The following is a 20,702-nucleotide window of genomic DNA, read 5'->3' on the forward strand; positions in this document are numbered from 1 at the left end:
CTTTTTGGGGCTCTACAGAGGATGCAGAAATGATTAAGACACAGTCCATACTGTCAAGACACTTGTTGTCTGGTAAGTTGGATCAGGGAAGTATACCACATTAGTTTCAAGCACAAAGGAGAAATTAATATGTGCCCCCAAGAAAATTAGAAAGTGCTCCTGGATGTCAAAGTGGAAGACATTAACTCTAGTTATAGACAGGGAGGTAGACAGCATTTGGAGATAGGTTTAAATTGTAATGCAAACTAGACAGCTTTGGATGGGAGTATTACAGGCAAAGGGACAGCCTCAGCAAAATCATTCAGTTTTTCTGTTTACCTAGGGTATATGTAAATAAGTCTTGGCAAATGTGACTTTGAAGAGGAACTGAGATAGATGCTAAGTCTAGGGGAAAGAGTGAGATGAGGAGCATGATGTTTATGTGCTCTTAACACATCTCACCTCAGATTGCTTTATCAGTTGTAAAAGAGAAAACAGTAACTGTACTGTAGAGAGATCAAACAACAATTTCATCAAGTGTTCAATATTAACATGATGCCATACCCCAAGAAGGATACCTCATTTCTTTTGCAGTCGTCTAGCCACACATCCACTCATGAGGAAATTTGAATCTAAACATGAGGAAACATCACATAAACCCAAATTGAGGAATATAATATAATTGGCCCATGTTATTCAAATATGTCGGTGCCAGAAAAGACAAAGAAAGGTGAGGAGTTCTTCCTGACTGAAGGAAACTAAAGAGATAAGACTAAATGCAATACATGATCTTGAACTGGATCCTGAGCTAGAGGGAAGAAATGGCAGAAAAAAACAATATTGAGACAACTGACAAACTGAAATATAAACTGTACATTCTTTTATTTATTTTTGAGAGAGACAGAGAGATGCACACACTCATGTATATATGCAGGGGAGGGGCAGAGAGAGAGAGAGAGACAGAGAATCCCAGGCAGGCTCCACGTTGTGAGGGACAAGCCCAATGCAGGGCTTGAATCTCACAAACCCCATGCAGTTATGACCTGAGCTAAAAATCAAGGGTTGGATGCTTAACTGCCTGAGCCACCCAGGTGAGCAGGAGAGGGGAAGAGAGAAAGGGGGGACACAGAATCCAAAGTAGGCTCCAGGCTCTAAGCTGTCAGCACACAGCCCGACGTGGGGCTCAAACTCACGGACATGAGATCATGATCCGAGCCAAAGTCGGAAGGCGTCCCAAAACTATACTGTTTTAGATGTCAAATTTACATGGATTGAGATCCACTCATGCCAGAGGTCATTTTCCATACTTGTTAATATGGAATCAGTTTTGAAAATCACTATTAGCATATTGGTACCATTGCCAGATAACAGTTCTCAGACACACACACACACACACACACACACACACACACACACACAGCAAAGTAAATGGAGAAAGAGAATGATAAGCTTTTCTAGTTAACAGAATGAACTGAAGACCAAACTTGTTCATGTTCAAATGCATGGGTTTTAGTAACTATGTTTTATTCTTACCAAATCTCTAAGATATTAATACAGGAACTGCTTAGTTAAAAAACAAGCCAACAAAAAAAGATATGTACTTTCACTATAAATGTGTTGGGGAGCTTGAGGACCAAATGAAGAATAATTGTTTATGTAATGATAATTATGTCAGGCTAAAGACCAACTTGTGTGAATAACTGTAAACAAGGAACACCAATTAGCAATTTCAGCAATGAGGAACTGGCTTGTAAAGTATAAGGAGAGCATGGGACTTTGTGAAAATGTATAAAGGAAGTACCCAACATATATACACACTAAGGTGTATCTATGCTGAGAACTATAAAATGTGTGGATACATATGAAATGTAAGCACTTGGATTCTTACTAATACAAATGAACAAGAGTAAAGTTTTCAAAGAGATCTCTAGCACAAGTGAAGGTTTAGGGTTAATGGAAATGCTACATATCTCAGCTCTGAAATCAGTTATGTGAGTGCATGCATTTGTTGAAACTCAGACTGTTCACTTAATATCTGTATATTTTATTCCACCTAAGATATGTCCCAAAAACTGCAGTAGAAAGCACACAAAATTCAGTGTCAGGATACCTGTTCTGTCACAAACTAGTTCTGTGAGCTTAAGCAAGTCATGTAACCTCAGGTTCCTCATCTAAAAACCAAGGACACTGTGTTAAATGATCTCCTTAATACAATACCTACTTCCTTACCAGAGAGTGTAATTGATAATTTTTTTAAAGTAGCAATGAATTTATGAAAATTAATAACCTGACCTAGGACTTTAACGATTTTTATAAATTTTTTAATATTTATTTATTTTTGAGAGAGAGAGAGACAGAGCGTGAGCAGGGGAGGGGCAGAGAGAGAGGGAGACACAGAATCTGAAGCAGGCTCCAGGCTCTGAGCTGCCAGCACAGAGCTCAACGTGGGGCTTGAGCTCACAAACCGTGAGATAATGACCTGAGCCAAAGTCAGACACTTAACTGACTGAGCTACCCAGGTGCCCCAGGACTTTAACAATTTTAACTTTAAAAGTTTCAATTATTTTTTTTTTCAACGTTTATTTATTTTTGGGACAGAGAGAGACAGAGCATGAACGGGGGAGGGGCGGAGAGAGAGGGAGACACAGAATCGGAAACAGGCTCCAGGCTCTGAGCCATCAGCCCAGAGCCCGACACGGGGCTCGAACTCACGGACCACGAGATCGTGACCTGGCTGAAGTCGGACGCTTAACCGACTGCACCACCCAGGCGCCCCAAAAGTTTCAATTATTAAAAAAAAAAAGTTTCAATTATAGAGGTGCCTGGGTGGCTCAGTCAGTTAAGTATCTGACAGCTCAGGTCATGATCTCATGGTTTGTGGGATCAAGTCCCACAAGGAGCCTGCTTGGAATTCTCTCTCTTCCTCTTTCTCTGCCCCTCCCCTGCTCATACACACGTGTCTCTCTCAAAATAAAGAAATAAACTTTTAAAAAGTTTCAATTATATTAAGTAATACATGAATATATTGTCATCATAAGTAGAAATTCAAATGATACAGACAAAGCAAATATTCCTTCTGGCCCCCTTCTCATAATCCTAGAGAGGACCTGTCCTCTCAACAATACACCAGGTTGCAGTGTATTCTTCTAGGCTTTTTGTTGTTGTTGCTAAAGAGGCAGTATGGCTCTGTGGCTAAGTATGAACACTGTGAAGTAATGCTGCCCACGTCCACTTCCCAGTAGGACCATAAGCCCAGCGTAGAACCTTGTTGAAATCACCCAAACTCCCCATGCTTCAGTTTCCCTATCTATAAACAGCAACAAAAACGGCATTCACAAGGTTGTTGTGAGAAGTAGATATGACACACATTAAACAGAACAGAGCCTGGAACCCAGTTGTATCAGTTATTACTGATAAACTCTTTGCTGTTTCATAATAAAATGTCTACACTTGCTTCTTTCAGTACAGTTGAAGAATGAGTAATTTAAACACCCTAACTCAAAAGAAATCACTCAGAGCGTCAAAGTCACTCAGAAAAATCATTGCTCTTGAGCCAAAAAGGTTTCTTCAGTATTATTCAGTACACCTTGCAGACGGAAATCAGGCCCATCCAAGTTCTGCTGCCAACATTTCAGATTTTTGCTTCGTATAGGAAGTACTAAATAGGTGAGGGAGGAGGGAAAACTAAAATTCAAGAGAGCCATGTCCAGCCTTGTTTCTGTAGGTCTATCCCATCACTGAAAATCATCAACTAGTCATGATACCTAAGGACCCAAGGATGGCAGGAAGCATGTCTCATAACACACAGCCTTATGTGCAGAGGTATAATATGCTTGCTTTATCAATCATTCTGCATTTACTTGGTAAAATATTTTCATTTCCTAATGCAGAATTCTTCGATGAAAAAAAAAGGCCTGTCTGGTTGTTTATTATTTCAGTGACACAAAAACACATAGAAATAAACTTTCAACTGACACGAGGGAGAATAAAGTACCACATTTTCTTCCAGTCAATTTTTAACCTTTATACACAGTGATAACAGCCGGTGCCAAAGGTTCTTGATTCTGTCTACGTGAAAGGGCAGTAACTGACACCCTCTAGTCCACAAGTGAACATACTTAAATAATGAAAATATGAGGGCCTTCCTGGCTCCTTCTGCTGGGGTGGACCCTGCATTAGCAGGTGATCTGTTAATTCCTGTGACAACGCACCCTGCAGAGAATGCACCCATGTAGTACCCTGCTGGAGATGAGAGAGAGACCAAGAGGGTGGGGATAAAGGCCTGGAATTGCCCTTTAACCCAACCCAAGCATGTTAACCCAGCCTTCCTGGCTGAATACCATATCAACATGTTTCCAAGAGCAACAGCTGAACTTAGGTAGCAGAGTGAACTATGGCCTTTGTGTAGTGATTTAAAGATCCCTCTGCCCCTAAATTACCTGTCTTCTTAAAACTGCTTAATAGCCTGTATTTGGAACTTATTCCTTGAACTTAATAAGCACTGTTTTAAAATGTAAATGTCCCTGAGATAGTTTGTTAATGTAGTAAGTCATCCAATCAGTCATTCTCACCATGGCATGAATTCATTTCATCCATTCTTTTCTTTCTACCAGCTGTCTGAGATCGCTAAATCTAGGGAATGAGAGTTACTGGGTTATGTTTTACCGTTGTTATTCTATTTTTATCTTTTGACTCAGAAGAACTTAAAAGGGAGGGAAAGATAATTTTGGAGCACGGGGCACTGCCAGGGAAGGGGGGTGGGGAGCGTAGATAGGATGGGCAGCTAGAGGACAACAGGAGGGCCCTGATCCCCCAGGGCAAGGAGGGAGACTCAAGAAATAAGTGCAAACTCAAAAAGCCCCAATATTTCACAACTTTGGGACCAGCCTACTTCAGAGAATACTATTCCAGATGTGGGCAATGACCTGAAGTTGTATAAACTCTGCTTAACTTTCAAATTAATAGCACTGGAATTAATAAAGGAGCAATTTTTCAGTGCATAAACTGAATTTAAAATAAACCAATAACTGGGGAGCCTGGGTGACTCAGTGGGTTAAGCTTTCAACTTTGGCTCAGTTCACGAGCTCACAGTCAGTGAGTTCAAGCCTGGGGTTGGGCTCTTTGTTGACAGCTCAGAGACTGAAGCCTGCTTCAGATTCTGTGTCTCCTCTCTCTGCCCCTCCACTGCTCATGCTCTGTCTCTCTCTCAAAAATAAACATTAAAATAACCCAGTAACCACATGAAAAAAAGCATAAAGAAAAATTCTAAACACACACACACACACACACACATGCATATATCCCATCATGTACATAATTAAAATTTCTGTAAGGAACACAATTCCAAAGTTGTAAGTGATGCAGAGAAAATAACCCCACCTATATATTTCTCCTTCTTCACTGGCAAAACTGAAGGTTGTGGTAGACTTCTATATGATGACATTGGGTGTGTATGGGGGGAGTGGATCATCTTCCCATACTGGCCTGCTCTCCTGTGCTATATTTCATATAGTCATGGCCACAGCCATATATGGAATGGAATAAGGACAGGACCTACACAGCTGTTGGTCTCCCGAGGATGGAATTGCTGGCTTCCTCTCTTTAAATGTGGGCAGAGCAAATGTGTGAGCCAGCAGCTATGAACTGGCTTCAAATAAATGACTGCTTCCCAGATTTGCCTAGATTGTTAAAATTACTAGGGTGCCTATTTAAAACAAACCATCCCTCAGAATTCTGATTCAAAAGCTCTGAAAAGGGCCCAGGGCAATTGTGTTTTTCTCCTGTACTTTAGATGATCTTGGTAATCAGGCAAGCTTCGTAAACACCAAGACAAGAAATCTGCAATTTCAGGGGGACCTGGGTGGGTCAGTTGGTTAAGCATCCGACTTCGGCTCAGGTCATGATCTCACAGTTCGTGGGTTCGAGCCCCGTGTCGGGCTCTGTAATGACAGCTCAGAGCCTGGAGCCTGCTTTAGATTCTGTGTCTCCCTCTCTCTCTGCCCCTCCCCTGTTCATGCTCTGTCTCAAGAATAAACATTAAAAAAATTAAAAAAAAAAAAAGAAATCTGCAATTTCAGAAAGAAAACCACGAAGAGGGAGAAGCCAGAGTTGTTTGTCCCCTAAGCTTGGGAATATGCATTAGGAATATGACAAGGTAGATAATTACTTTAGACCCAATCCACTGCCTATCTTGAGCAGAAAATTTTCCATGATGTTCACAGGACACAGGAATCCAAGATAAAGAAGGATTTCAACTCTTACATGTAAAGGCCTATTAATACCCACAAACTCACTATATATAGTGAAACATACAATGAAAATCTTAGTGTCACAAAGCTTTTCTTCCATATGCTGGTGGTAATAAAATCATAGCTCCGCCACCACCAAAAAAAAAAAAAAAATGAATCTTAATATTACAATAGTACAGCCAAAGTTCTGAGATAGTAGACTAAAGCTGGTTAATGAAGCTAATTAAACAGGTGGATACTACTAAAACCTAATTTGAATACAACCCCCAAATGTAATACAACTTTTCACAAGAATTCCTCTACCATAGAGGTGCGTTAGAAACCGTATCCAGCAGCTTCACAAATACATTGTGTGGGCCTAGAAGGGAGCATAGGAAGATAAAAACAAATAATATGGAGTGGCAGGATTATAAGTAAAGTTTTCTATATTTTTTCCTTTATTTTTATTTTAATACGGATGTAATAAATAAAAAATTAACTATTGTTAATGTATTACTTGCTATTTCTATTTTGTCATAAAGCAAATTAAAATATTCCTCAGTGACAATTGAGTCAGTTTACTAAAATTTCTTCTATTAATGAAGATATTATAGTCCATCAACATATTTCTTTGTAATAAACTCATTTTTATTTATTTTTTTTAAGTTTATTTATTTATCGAGAGAGAGAGAACAGGGGAGGGACAGAGAAAGAGGGAGAGACAGAATCCCAACCAGGCTCCACACTGTCAGCACAGAGCCGACATGGATCTGAGTCGAGCTCGATCTCATGACCACGAGATCGAGTGGAGCTCGATCCCATGACCACGAGATAACAACCTGAGCCAAAATCAAGAGTAGGGTGCTTACCCAACTGAGCCATCCAGGTGCCCCTAAACTATTTTTAGACATGGAAATAATACAAAAAGCATTGAGAGTCTTAATCCCAATTTATTGAGAGTCTTATCCCAATTTCTGAAAAAGTATTTTATACAGTATGAAAACAGAATTAAATGTTTATTAAAATAGCACTGGGCATTCTTAAAACATAAAATATGCAATGGAACTCTCTAAGGCAGAGGGAAGGTGAGTGCAAATTCAAGGGAGTGAGGACACAAGAGACAGGAATGGGCAGGACCTGCTTCATGGGACTTCACTGTCTACAGGTGGCCTGGGTCTTTGCTGCCATCTTCACTGCCTGAGGATGAGGCACCTCAGCCTCCAGAAAGTACACCATGGTTAGTCCTACACACCTTCTCCCCAGAACAGCTCAATGGCAGTAGTGTACAGCTGGAACCATCCTATCTGGGCCTTATGATCCTTTCATGTTTTGATAGAGGGAGGAGGAGAGAGTGCCTAAAGGTGGGACAGGAAGAATTATCAGAAAGAGGATCCCAGGCTCTAGAAAGGAGAATCTGGCAGCCTGACAATGCGTGAAAACAACTGATATTGGAGGGAAGGGCTAGAGCCCAGCCCTGTGATGGTGGGGAGAATCATGACCAAGAGAAGGAAATGGCAGAAAAAGGAAAAAATAGAGACCCAAAGAGAAACTGTGAGGACTTGCAACCTTGCTGATCTGCAGAGGAGTGTAGACAGACAGACAGAGAGACAGATGCTACTGCCTGAGGGTCCTTAATGATGCTGTTTGTTCTCAGGCAGACCTGGCTGAGCACATGCTTTCCTGTCTGGAATACTTCATGAAGATTTTCCTGTTTGACCACAGCTGACTAAAGGATTTTACTTCCAGATCATTTGTTAATGGGGACGTAACTGCACAACAGAAAGGTAGGTGCTTGAGTCTAGGCCAATGGGAAAAACTGAATTTACACATCTCTCCCCAAGTTTAAAAATATGATGTTTGAAATCTGTACTGAAATCAAAGATGGCTTTCCTATATGATAATTTTTCTGCTTAATATTTTCACTAGGAAGATTTAAGCAGAATCAATAAGAAATTTCTCTTTTTATATTTCGGTTTGAGATTTGATGCTCTCCTTATTTTGAGGATAGTAACTGGGTTTTACCATTACATCTAATGAAAATAAGAAAAGAAAAAAATTATTTTTAAAAGGCCTTGAGCAGTATATGACAATGTACAAGAATTCATAGTTTTCTTATAAAAGTTTAGTTCTCCTGCCCCTAAGTTTCAGAGAGAGAGGTCTGGCTCAGAAAAACTATTTTGTCAAGTAAAAATGGCTCATAAATTATTTAGAATTCTCTTTTGATTATTCTTACTGTAGAAAAACAGCAAAAATGGTTATGCGGACTTTTTTAAAATAAAACTTTCATTATATGCAAAGGAAATGGTACAAGCTACACACTAAGCTGTTTGTAGTTTTGAATTAAGTCAAGTAAAGTAAGGAAGCATCCAAGATAAGGCTGAAATACACCCTTCCCACTGGGGATCTGCTATCCCTGATTAAGAAACCTGTAATGAAGCCAATCCTGGCAAAAGCAAGGTGCTAGCAAAAGGAACCTTCTCCATTTTCTTCTACAAATACACACAGCAGGGCTTTCATACTCGCTAGTAGTTACCTCTCTGTCTCTCTCTCCCTTTGTCTCTCTCTCATTCTGTGTCTCTGTGTCTTTCTCTGTCTCTGTCTCTATGTTTCTGTGCATGTGTCTCTCCCTAATCCTAGCCCCCTTCAAAAGACTGTGTGGGGAGTGCCTGGGTGACTCAGTCAGTTAGGCGTCCAACTTTGGTTCAGGTCATGATCTCACAGTTCACGGGTTTGAGCCCTGCATTCGGCTCCATGCTGATTGTGCGGAGCCTGCTTGGGATTCTCTCTTCCTCCCTCTGTCCCTTCCATGTGTGCTTTCTCTCTCTCAAAATAAATACATCAAGTTAAAAAAAAAAAAAAAAAAAAAAAAAGACTGTGTGGAAGATAAGCCACAATGCATTCCAGAATTCCTCAAAGTAGTATTTAATGGATCCTAGAAATTACAAACTACTACAATTCTTCTGGTAGTGCTATGCAGATGCATGACTACTCTATTTTAAGCTAGACTGGGGAGAATACTTGAAGAATTCTAAATTCTCACTCCCCTGGTAATGTACATTGTTTATCATCCAGATTTGCCATGTGTCAGAAAGCCACTGCTATGGCAGCTATTCAGCAGCTTATGCAAAATGAGCTCAGTTCAGTTAGACAACCGATGTCCACGTAACCTATCACCTGTACTAGAAACAGCTCTGGACTCAGAGTATCCCCCTGAGGCTTAGTGGGTGGCAAGACAGGCCAGAAGAGGGAAACCAGGAACTCCAAATAGATACAGCCCAACTGCAGAGGTGGTGATGGCCAAGGGTCCCAAGAATGGTGACTGGTATTTGGGTTTCACAGAGGCAAAAGGAAGACGATCTGGGGCCCCAGGCAGCACACCTAGCCAGGGAGGAGATTGGCTGGGGCTTGATCATAACACATGGTAAAAGTCAGTCACCAGTCATAATAAAGCAAGCCACATCAGATCCTTTTAAGAATTACTGGTGGTAGGGATAAACCAGTACACGTAAATACATGGAACTATGTATGGGAGAAAAACTCTAGAAGTTATAAGATTAGGTATCTAGTCTCATGTTTACTCCTTACAAACTGGGTGACTTCAGGCAAATCACTTAACCTCACCCAGCCTATTTGGGCAGCTCTAAAGGAGACAATACCTGTCATACCTGTTGCACAGGTTTAATGGACAGATGTGATGAAAGGACAGGTGTGGAAGTAGTTTACAAACCATAGTGTTCTAGAACTGTGACACAGTCTTCTTTTCTTCTTTATTGCACACCTGAGGGACACTCTGGACTTACAAGAGGTACAGTGGTTCAAAATCCTTCAGCTTTCACCACAGAGGGAAGTGAGGAAACATCTGGGCTGGGGAAGAATTTGTGCAGCTTTTAAAAGCCTCCTCTGCCAGACTCTACTGCCACACTGTCTCCCTCCAACCCATGAATACTCACTGAGAGTCATGCCTCCAGTCCAGCAGTATTTTCAGTTATTCATTGTCAACATGATATTTGATTTATGTTATAAGTTGAAACTGGAGGCATGGAGACCACAAGGCCCACAGATGTACTTTCTTTGGTTACAGTGTGGCCTATACAAGTAGTTTTCTACGGCCCTCCCCAAATTACATATACTCTCTGTAGTTTTTAATATCTAAAAATCTGTATAGTTCCATAAAAATTTAGTTTTCTAGCATCTTTTTGAAAAAGCAAAAAATCTGGTAACACTGGGTCCAAATTCCCACAAAGCAGCACTCAAATTTTAGGGAGCATCAGAATCACAGAGAGATTGTTAAAATATAGAATGCAGGACTCCACCCTCAGAATTTCTGATTCAGTAGGTCAGGGATAGCCTGAAAACTAGAATTTCTAATAAATTTCCAGGCAAGTCTGATGCTGCTGGTCCAGGAACCCTACTTTGAGAACTAGATCTGCTAGATCATTGCATGGGCTACTCCTGGTAAACAGAGATGCACACTTCAGTTTACCATAGCCCCCACCACCTCCTTTGTTAGTGACACAAGTATCTGTTGTCATTCATCCTGCTCACTATGTTGTTTTTCTTATATGTGCAAAACCACTTGACTAACTTAATGTAGTTGGCCTTCTAGGCATTTGAATTAACTGTTTCTGCTACTTGAGGGCAAGAACTTTGCCTTAATTCTATACCCACTATTCCGTCTCCTTTACCCCTTCTCTTTCTTTCTCTCCCTTACATATACACTCACCATCTCACAGTATCTTAACATGGCATTCAAATATGTTTGTTAGTTGCTTTGATTTCATGCATAAAGTCTGAACCCGTCAAGGCCTGAGCTTGAAGGACAGCAAGACTTTTAAACTAGGATCTGGTTTTGTCAGTCCTCTTTCCTCTTGTCTACCGGATTCAGGTCTATGCTGCCTCAAATGTGGATGTGGGAGGCAAAGAATAAAGCAGATCATTACACAGGGTCAGGCATAAGTTCTCCTGAGATCCACTTCTCCTGAGATCCACTTCTCAGCTCCCCATACCTAGCCCCAAATCCTCTAAAATTAGTTAACATCCAGAAATACTATCAGTTGAGCAATTTAACAAACTGCATTCATAAATTGGTTTTATGATCACCAGCTTGAGGGCAGGGGGCAGGCATGGGTGGTAACTCTAGATCCCTTGTAACTTTCTTTTCTTTGAGCCCACTAATGAAGATGTGGAACAAATTCTGTGCACATTTTGAAATCCACCAAAATGCAGACCAGACTCTTCTCCCTCATGTCTACCCTTTACCTACATATGCTCTATGTTTGGTCCTAAGCCATGGTTTGTGTAAAATGGTCTCAAATTTAATTTCCACTAAGAGTTTAAAAGTTTCTCTTTTCAATAATGAAATAAGGGCAGTTCATTCCAGACACTCTGTAAAGGATTTCAGTCTTTAAGGCCAACAAATTTTATCCTTCTTTTATGGGCTGACAGCAAATAAAAGAATTTGTTTTGCCAAAAGGGGTACCAAGGTAATTTGTGAAGACCTCACCTCATTAAAATATTCTTGAAACATGACCAAAAAGAAAGAAGTTAGAGGCCTTTCTTGCACTGTCAAAAAGTAGCCTCAGAGCAGTATTATTATCACTTCCATTTTATGGGAAAAGGCTCTGAGGCTTATAACAACCTCCCAGGATTATACAGGTATAATCAAAGAATCAAACTCACCATTAAGCCCATGACCTCCACATTACCAATTTATCTTCACCATCCACAGTTCTTATACCAAGGGCATGCCTCCCCATTAGAGTGCCTCTAAAAAGCTTAATAACTCAGAGGCTGCAGATGGCCCAAAACACAAAGCATAAAATAGAAGACCACATGGTGATTGCTTCTTAAAACAAGGAGAAAAACAGAAAATCTGCACAGTGAATCAGAGCAAAGATATGCAAGCACACTTTTATAAGTGACAAATGACTCCTAGGTCAGAAAGGCTTTGCTTGAATGTAATAACAAATCCTAAAAAAGAACAGATCCCTCAGAAGAAGGAGAGTGGGAGGTAGCAACACAAGTAAAAGAGCCTGAGACAAAAGTTATCAAAGCCCGTCAAGCACTCTCCAAAGAGTCTTGGCTGGCTGTCCCAATCTTTAATGAAAAGAGATACCAAAAATCTGTCAATTTCAGGAAGCCCAAAAGCCATGAAGGGAAAGACCAACAGATTTAACCACATAAAAAATTAAACATTTCTATAAGTTAAAAGATGCCTTTTAAAAAATCAAGACAAGTGAATGTAAAAGAGGAAAAACTATTTGAACACATGTTAGAAAAAAAGGTTAATATTACTACTACTATAAACATCCCCCCCACCAAAAAAATGATAAAGGACAAGCAATCCAACAACCAAAAAAATGCACAAAAGAGGAAATGAATGGACAGATCATAGAAGAAGAAATGCAAATATCTCAAAAACATATAGAAAAATTCTCAACCTCACCTGAAGTCCAGCAGCATATCAAAATGAAGGTGTGCTGTTTTATCAACCACAGTGCCAAAAAAAGAAAACCTTAAGAAGCTAAAAATATCAATAAGTATAAGTGGGGTGTTAGAATGCTACATACATAACCCTTGAATCATAACAGTTTGACTATGTATAATAAAAATGAGTATGCCCAAAAATCCCTGTGTAAGTATACCTCCACATTTCAAAACCGTGCTGTTCAAGGGTCAGCTGTATTTCTTTGTAAATTTCCATTCAGCTTTCCAAGTGGTGTAATACTTTAAACAAATTTATAGGTAAGATAATGATATGTTTATACAGTAAATATAGATGATAGAAGATAATGGTTTCAATTCATTAAAGTTACCATGTTGACTGAAATAATGCTAATCTAATGATGCTATATATGAGATGGGGTATTAAGTTTAGATCCATTTTGTCTTTAAACCAAAGAAGAAAACAGCGAGATCTCTCCTTTCCCACTCATTTTTCACACAGTATTCAAACAGATTAACGGTCCCTCAAAACACCAGAATGTAGATCTCTTCTGATCTTTACTTAAATTTTTAATGTTTTGGCCTTAATTTTTATTCAAAAAATATTACACCAAAATAGGATATACCTTGATTACAGAGCTATTTGGCACCCTCTTAAATTCTGAATTTGAAATAAGTGCATCCCTGCCCTAATTCTGACCCTGTGTCACATCTTTGGTGCACAAGCTCAGATAATGTCAAAAAAAATGTTCAATATTAAAATAAATCTAGTCAATAAAACCTTCTCATATTTTTTTCCCCACATGGTAGCCTGTAGGTTAAAAAAAAATGTAGTACATAAATGTCATTCATGGTGAGGTTGTTCAAAGTTTTGGGAGAAATTGATGATAATATTGTATATTCTTTATTTGTACCATTTGAAACTTATTGTCTGAGATGGGAAGGAAGATATCTACCAAGATGCAGTATTAATTGGTGGCCAATAGGTTCTAAAATACAAAGGCAAACTATCACTATGCCAGTTAGCACTTCTATCTGGGTTATTCTTTAATTAACAAGAAAATAATTCAGAACTGATATTAGATAGCTATTTATGAAAACAATAGGATTTAGTTTTCTTCTCTGAAGACATACATAAAGCTAAATGAAAAATAAAATCTTCAAGGTTGCTCTCTAAAGGGGAAGAACATTCAATAATGCAAGAAAAAAATGTATTTAAAACAATATTAATAACTTACTTATCAACTGTCATTTAGGGAGCACTTTCTGCTATAAGAGATAATGACAAACTAAGATATAAGCTGAAGGTATAGTCAGGAGAAAAAATCCATATAAGAAACAACCTCTGAATAAACTACCATGCTGTATACTAGTCCCAGGCACTGTTTTTGAAGTGTTGAAATGTGTTATACAATTATTGAATAAGATTGGACACATTTGTCTCCAAAACAAAGTAAGCTAGCAAATAACTAGCATATTCACTATGATAATTGGGTACAAAAATATGCATTTCTGGATACAAATGCAAATAATTAGCTAAGCTATTACAGGTAACTCAGCTAAACTCAGTTTGTCAAAATTCAGAGTCTTAACAATGTACGTAATAATGAAAGACTGTTTATTTAAAATCTTTATATAGGGTACATGGGTGGCTCAGTCAGTTAAGCATCCGACTTCAGCTCAGGTCATGATCTCACGGTTTGTGAGTTCAAGCCCCACATCATGCTCTGTGCTAACAGCTCAGAGCCTGGAGCCTGCTTCAGATTCTCTGTCTCCCTCTATCTCTGCCCCTCCCCTGCTCATGCTCTTTCTAAATAAATAAATAAATAAATAAATAAATAAATAAAATAAAAAATTTTAATAAAAAATAAAATAAAATATTTATATAATTAAAAAGTCATTATTTAAAGGCATTCACAGTTATCCTAATGGTGCTTTTTTGTTTGGATTTTGTTTAAAAATAAATGAATAAATGAGCCCTCTTACCTCAAATCCCACTTTGGAGAGCCTTCTGACCTCAAATCCCACTTTGGAGAATTACATATTGAGGCATTTTAAGTAGTGGCAAAACACATGCACGCGCACACACACACACACACACACACACACACACAACCCTCAACATTCACCAGTAGGGGCGTGACCAAATAAAATCTGAATATAAACATTGTGCAGTTATTAAAAAGAACAAAAATAGCGTTATTTGGGAGACAGTAAAAGTCAGTGGCTAGCACTGTGGACTTGAGAGCTACATTCCCCAAGTTCAAATTGCTGCTCCCACAATCACTAGCTGTGCAACCTTGGGCAAACTAATCACATCTCAGTTCCTCATCTACCCACTGGGGATAAGAGTATCTACCTCACATGTTAGTTGTGCAGGAAATGAGATAAAACATAGGGTCTGACATCCAGCAGGTACTGGAATGATGCCCGTATTGTTTGGGGAGTGGGGGTGAAAGCTGTACAAATTTTATAGCATAGATCTACGTTAGTTAAAAATATTTTAGAGTATTTATTAAATATAGTTGAGCATTCAGAGCATAAAAATATTTTAAGCACATTGTACATGGGTTTAATGGTGAGAGGAAGAAAGAAAATTTTAACTTTTTCTTTGCACATTTGTTTTGTTTGGCTTGTTGCAAAGAACATGTAGTTTTGTAGTTTGAAGAATAATCCAATAACATTTTTTGGAAGTGGGGTGGGTGAGGGTACTAACAGGAATGGTGGATACAAAAGCATAATTAAAGATTGGAGAGTGAGTCTGGAAACTGAGAAATTTGGCAGGTTAGAGCACAGAATACACAATGGAGAGCAGCAGATATAAGGCTGAGAGTGAGCAAAGGAAAGGTCTTGAGTGCAAGGAAAAGGAGTGTGGACCTTACCCAGATGTTCATGGAAAAATCTTTGTGACAAAAGAATGCAAAGTACTGGCTGTACTCTGGCAAAGTGAAAGAAGAACTCCATCTCTCCACCAAAACAAAAACTTTCTATGGCTCCCTTTTACCTCTTATCAGGATAAAGTCCAAACCGAAGTCCATGGCTCTTATCACCAGCCTTCTCACCCTACCCCGCTCCAACCTCAAACTCGACTCCAGCCACATAGATCTACTTGGAGTTTTTAGAAAGCCCTGCTTTCTCCAGGTTCTAGACCTTTGGTTGGACTGCAGCTTCTGCCAGCACTACCCTTCCTCCACCATGCCATTCCTTGTTCTGCCTGGCTAATTCCTCAGAGCTCATATAACATTTCCTGGGAAACTCACTTCAGTCCCCCAAGGCTCAGTTTCCCTTCTAGGTCTAAACATATCACCCTGACATTAACCTAAAAAGAGTACTTTTGACATTTATTTGTAATTGTCAGTTTATCACCAGCTTCCCCAACTAGACTGCAAACCCATAAGGGCTGGTACTTGATATTATTCCTTGTTGATTCTTCAGTACCTAGCACAGAACACAGTCAGATACCTATAAACATTTGTTAAATAAATGGATATATTTAACTATACAAGCCATCTAATTCCCATTTCTTGTATTCTATTTTTTCCCAAAAAGTTTCTGCTTTAATCCCCAGTCTTTTGTTTGTCAGCCCATAGGCAGAAAATCCTCAACAGGTCATATCAGTGCAAGTCTGAGTCCATGTGACAGTTATATTGCTCACTGAAAACTAACATATTGACATAACGGTTTTATATGTCAATCTTGTAGCTTGGTTAAGTTCTGCCCTAGAGGGAAAAACCTCCATATGCTGGCAAAAACTGGAAAAATTCATTCACTCATTCAGCAAATATTTAATAACTCCCATCAATAACAACCTTCATTCTAAACTGTGACAACACAGCAGGAAACAGGACCAACAGCTCTACCATCATGGAATCACATTCTATTGGGGGTGAGCAGAGGGATAGAAAATAAACATGTAAAAATAAGATAATTTCAGGTAGTGCTAAATGTGATAAAGAAAATTAAGCAGGATAGGGAATGATTGAAGTTGAGGGAGACAGAGTTAGAGCTCTTTAGACATACATCAGCTTCTTTGAGGGGTGAACATTTGAGCTGAGTCCTAAGTGATGAGAATATTCTCAGTCAGGCCTTAGAAAATAAAATAGGAATGAGCTTGGAATATTCAAACAAAGATGGAAAAACAATATGGCTGGAACATAATGAGCAAGGAAGGTAATAGGAGAGTGACCATAAGGTAGGTGTAGAATAGATGATATAGGCCATGATAAGGAGTTTGGGTTTTATTACAATGCAAAAGAAAGACATTAGCGAAGTATAGATAGAGAGGTGATAGAGTCTGATTTATATTGTTAAATGGTTAATGACAAAGAAGGTAAGAATGAACAAACAAGAAGCTGTTGTCATTGTCCAAATCAGAGCAACTGATTTTGTACTAGGATAGTAGCAGTAGACCTATGGAGAAGTGGTTGGTCATGTTTGATATACTATTTTGGAAACAGGGTCAATAGGACTTGATGTTAAATTAGATGTTAGAGGCAAGAGGAAAAGAAGAATCAAAACTGTGATCTTTTGGTTCTTCTTGTCAGAAATTCCTGAACCTGTTTCTTTTTAAAAAGCAGGGTTCTACTGGAGAACTTCCTTTCAATAACCACAACAAAGTCAAAGTCAGTCAAAATTTCTGCTAGTGTAGGACAATACTTGAATTATCTGCACAAATCCATTGTAGAGAATTCAAGAAGAGTTTATTTTGTGTTAAATTAAACCTTTTAAACTTGACAGATTTTTTTGCAATCAAAAACATAGGTCATTTTATAAAGACCCAAGTGCTTAGAGAACATAGATTTGTGTCCCTTTAAAAAGTGCCATTTCCTTGAAATTCGAGAGATATTTATGCCCAGAGCTTCTATTAGTTATCACTTCCTTATTTTGCTTTATAATCTTATTTTCTCATATAATGGCCATACTTTATACCATTGTTTTATGAATGTTCAAACTAAGGCTTAGCAACCTAGGTAAATTATAGCACAGGAAGAAACAGAATAGCAAGCCCAATTTCCTCAGTCAACCTATTAATGTATTCATTCACCTTCTGTGAAACTTGGGACATAGTGTATGTTAAAGAACTCTTTAAGGCTACAGAGCAATTCTTTTTCTCCTGAACTTAACTCTTCTGATGTTTTATGTATATTGCCCAGTGATAGTCTCTTGGAAAATAACATTTGAAAACAAACTACACTTACTGCTATGCACAAATCTATTAGGAAAAAAAGCAAGCAGCATTGATAATAACTTCATGGCTAAAAGAACTCAGGAAAACTCACAGTACATATTTATTGTGTTAATATTCATAGCACTATTAAGAATGGAGAGTATTTAGGGGACACAGTAAACCACATCCTTTTTCCTACCAAGTTGTGAACAAACTGAAAAACAGGCAAAACAGTAGACAGCTGAAAATTATCACTCTTACTGATAAAGCTGATGCTGGGAACAAGGCACCACCAATGGGAGCAGGCATACTTACCACTGAGTCACTGACTGGCAGAGCAGGATGACAGAGACTCTCCCCTCCACCCACTTGAAGACATGTCCCTGTAAAATCTGCAGTAAAAAGAAACAGACCAGAAGGCATGATTCCTGATGGCAGCCTTGCTCCAAGAGTAAAACTGGCCACAAGGCTGAGCTTTCTCACCTAGTTTCTCACCATTCAGCATCTTGCCAATGGGGAAGAGGCCAAGAGGCCCAAGAGGCTAAGAGCGCTAACAGAATCCCCTGCAACTACACTGTATTCCCTACATAATTTTATTGTCTTAAACTTAGTAGTTTTCAAACTGGAGTCTATCTACACTGGGATTCTATAAGTACTTTCCAAGGAAAACACAGATGATTTTTAGGAAATCAATCCCATTTATTCAACTTTCATCTACTCTTTCCTAAAACTGAGCTGCCTAAAATATAACTGAAGTTGAAATGTCACAACAATTCTGTTTTTCCAACTTCCTGTAAAAATCATTCTTTTCCCACTTATAAAAAACAGACATCCTCTCACTCATCCCAGATCTTATGATGGCAAATGTTCCCGTGTACAAAAAAGCTTCTGGAGGCAAGGGAAACAAAAGCAAAAATGAACTATTGGGACCTCATCACAGTAAAAAGCTTCTGCACATCGAAGGAAACAATCAGGAAAACTAAAAGGTAACCGACAGAATGTGAGAAGATATTTGCAAATGACATATCAGATAAAGGGTTAGTATCCAAAATCCTTTATAAAGAACTTCTCAAACTCAACACCAAAAAAACAAATAATCCAGTGCAGAAATGGGCAAAAGACATGAATAGAACTTCTCCAAAGAAGACATCCAGATGGCCAACCGACACATGAAAAAATGCTCAACATCACTCATCGTCAGGGAAATACAAATCAAAACCACAATGAGATACCACCTCACACCTGTCAGAATGGCTAACATTAACAACTCAGGCAACAACAGATGTTAGGGAAGATGTGGAGAAAGAGGATCTCTTTTGCACTGCTGGTGGGAATGCAAGCTGGTGCAGACACTCTGGAAAACAATATGGAGGTTCCTCAAAAAACTAAAAATAGAACTACTCTATGACCCAGCAATTATAGTACTAGGTATTTATCTAAGGGATACAGGTATGCTGTTTCAAAGGGGCACATGCACCCCCATGTTTATAGCAGCACTATCAACAATAGCCAAAGTATGGAAAGAGCCCAAATGTCCATCGATGAATGAATGGATAAAGATGTGGTATGTATGTATGTATGTGTGTGTATATGTATACATATATGTGTATACATATATGTATATATGTATATACACATGTGTACACGTGTATACAGACATGGTATGTATGTGTATATATGTATATACACATGTGTACACATGTATACATACATGGTATGTATGTGTGTATATGTGTATACATATATGTATATGTATATATGTGTATACATATATACACACACATACATACATCTTCTTCATCCATGTATGTATATATATGTGTGTATATATATGTATACATATATATGTATGTATACACACATATACACATACATGCAATGGAGTATTACTTGGCAATCAAAAAGAATGAAACCTTGTCATTTGCAACCACGCGGATGGAACCAGAGGGTATTATGCTAAGCGAAATTTGTCAGTCAGAGAAAGACAAATATATGACTTCACTCATATGAGGACTTTAAGACACAGAACAGATGAACATAAGGGAAGGGAAGCAAAAATAATATATAAACAGGAAGGAGGACAAAACATAAGAGACTCTTAAATATGGAGAACAAACAGAGGGTTACTGGAGGGGTTGTGGGAGGGGGGATGAGCTAAATGGGTAAGTGGCATTAAGGAATCTACTCCTGAAATCATTGTTGCACCATATGCTAACTAACTTGGATGTAAATTAAAAAAATACATTAAATAAAATGGTAAAAATAAATAAATAAATAAATAAACAAATAAATAAAATAAACTGAAAAAAAAAAAAGCATCTGAGTCACCAAAGAAACAATGCTAATGCCAATGTCAATATTTAATTTAATCGAGGCACACTAAGCCTGTAGGAAGATTTCCTGATTTTCCTCATCTTATACATCTGTTAAGAGAGAAGCACAGAAATGGTCCAATACTATTTCCGCCTCCACTCCCTGACAATGCCAAAGAATCCTGTTGAGATACCAAAGAGGAATACTGAAGAAGGTTGAGCCTTACTTCATCTGGGTAACAAACTCACAGCAAAATTTCATATATCTGTCTCAGAATTCAAATATGGAAAATTTGTGGAAAACATTCTGGGAAATACTAGTCAGCTACAAGGCACACCTGCTCAGAAATGAGAAAGAACTTGATGTAAAATCTCATTCTCCTATGTCTCAGTTACATATTTCAGAGGATTTCAAGGAAAAAAATGTTAAAAAATTACAAATTTCCAATAAACAGATCAGTGTTATACATAAAAGAAATATGTATCAGAAGTCAATGTTTTGTATTTTCTTGAGCAATTATACAGACTCACAGGAGAAAATATTTTCATTAATTTTCACCTAAAGATTACTGA

This window comes from Leopardus geoffroyi, chromosome B1 (assembly GCF_018350155.1).
Source record: "Leopardus geoffroyi isolate Oge1 chromosome B1, O.geoffroyi_Oge1_pat1.0, whole genome shotgun sequence".
Taxonomy (NCBI): Eukaryota; Metazoa; Chordata; class Mammalia; order Carnivora; family Felidae; genus Leopardus; species Leopardus geoffroyi.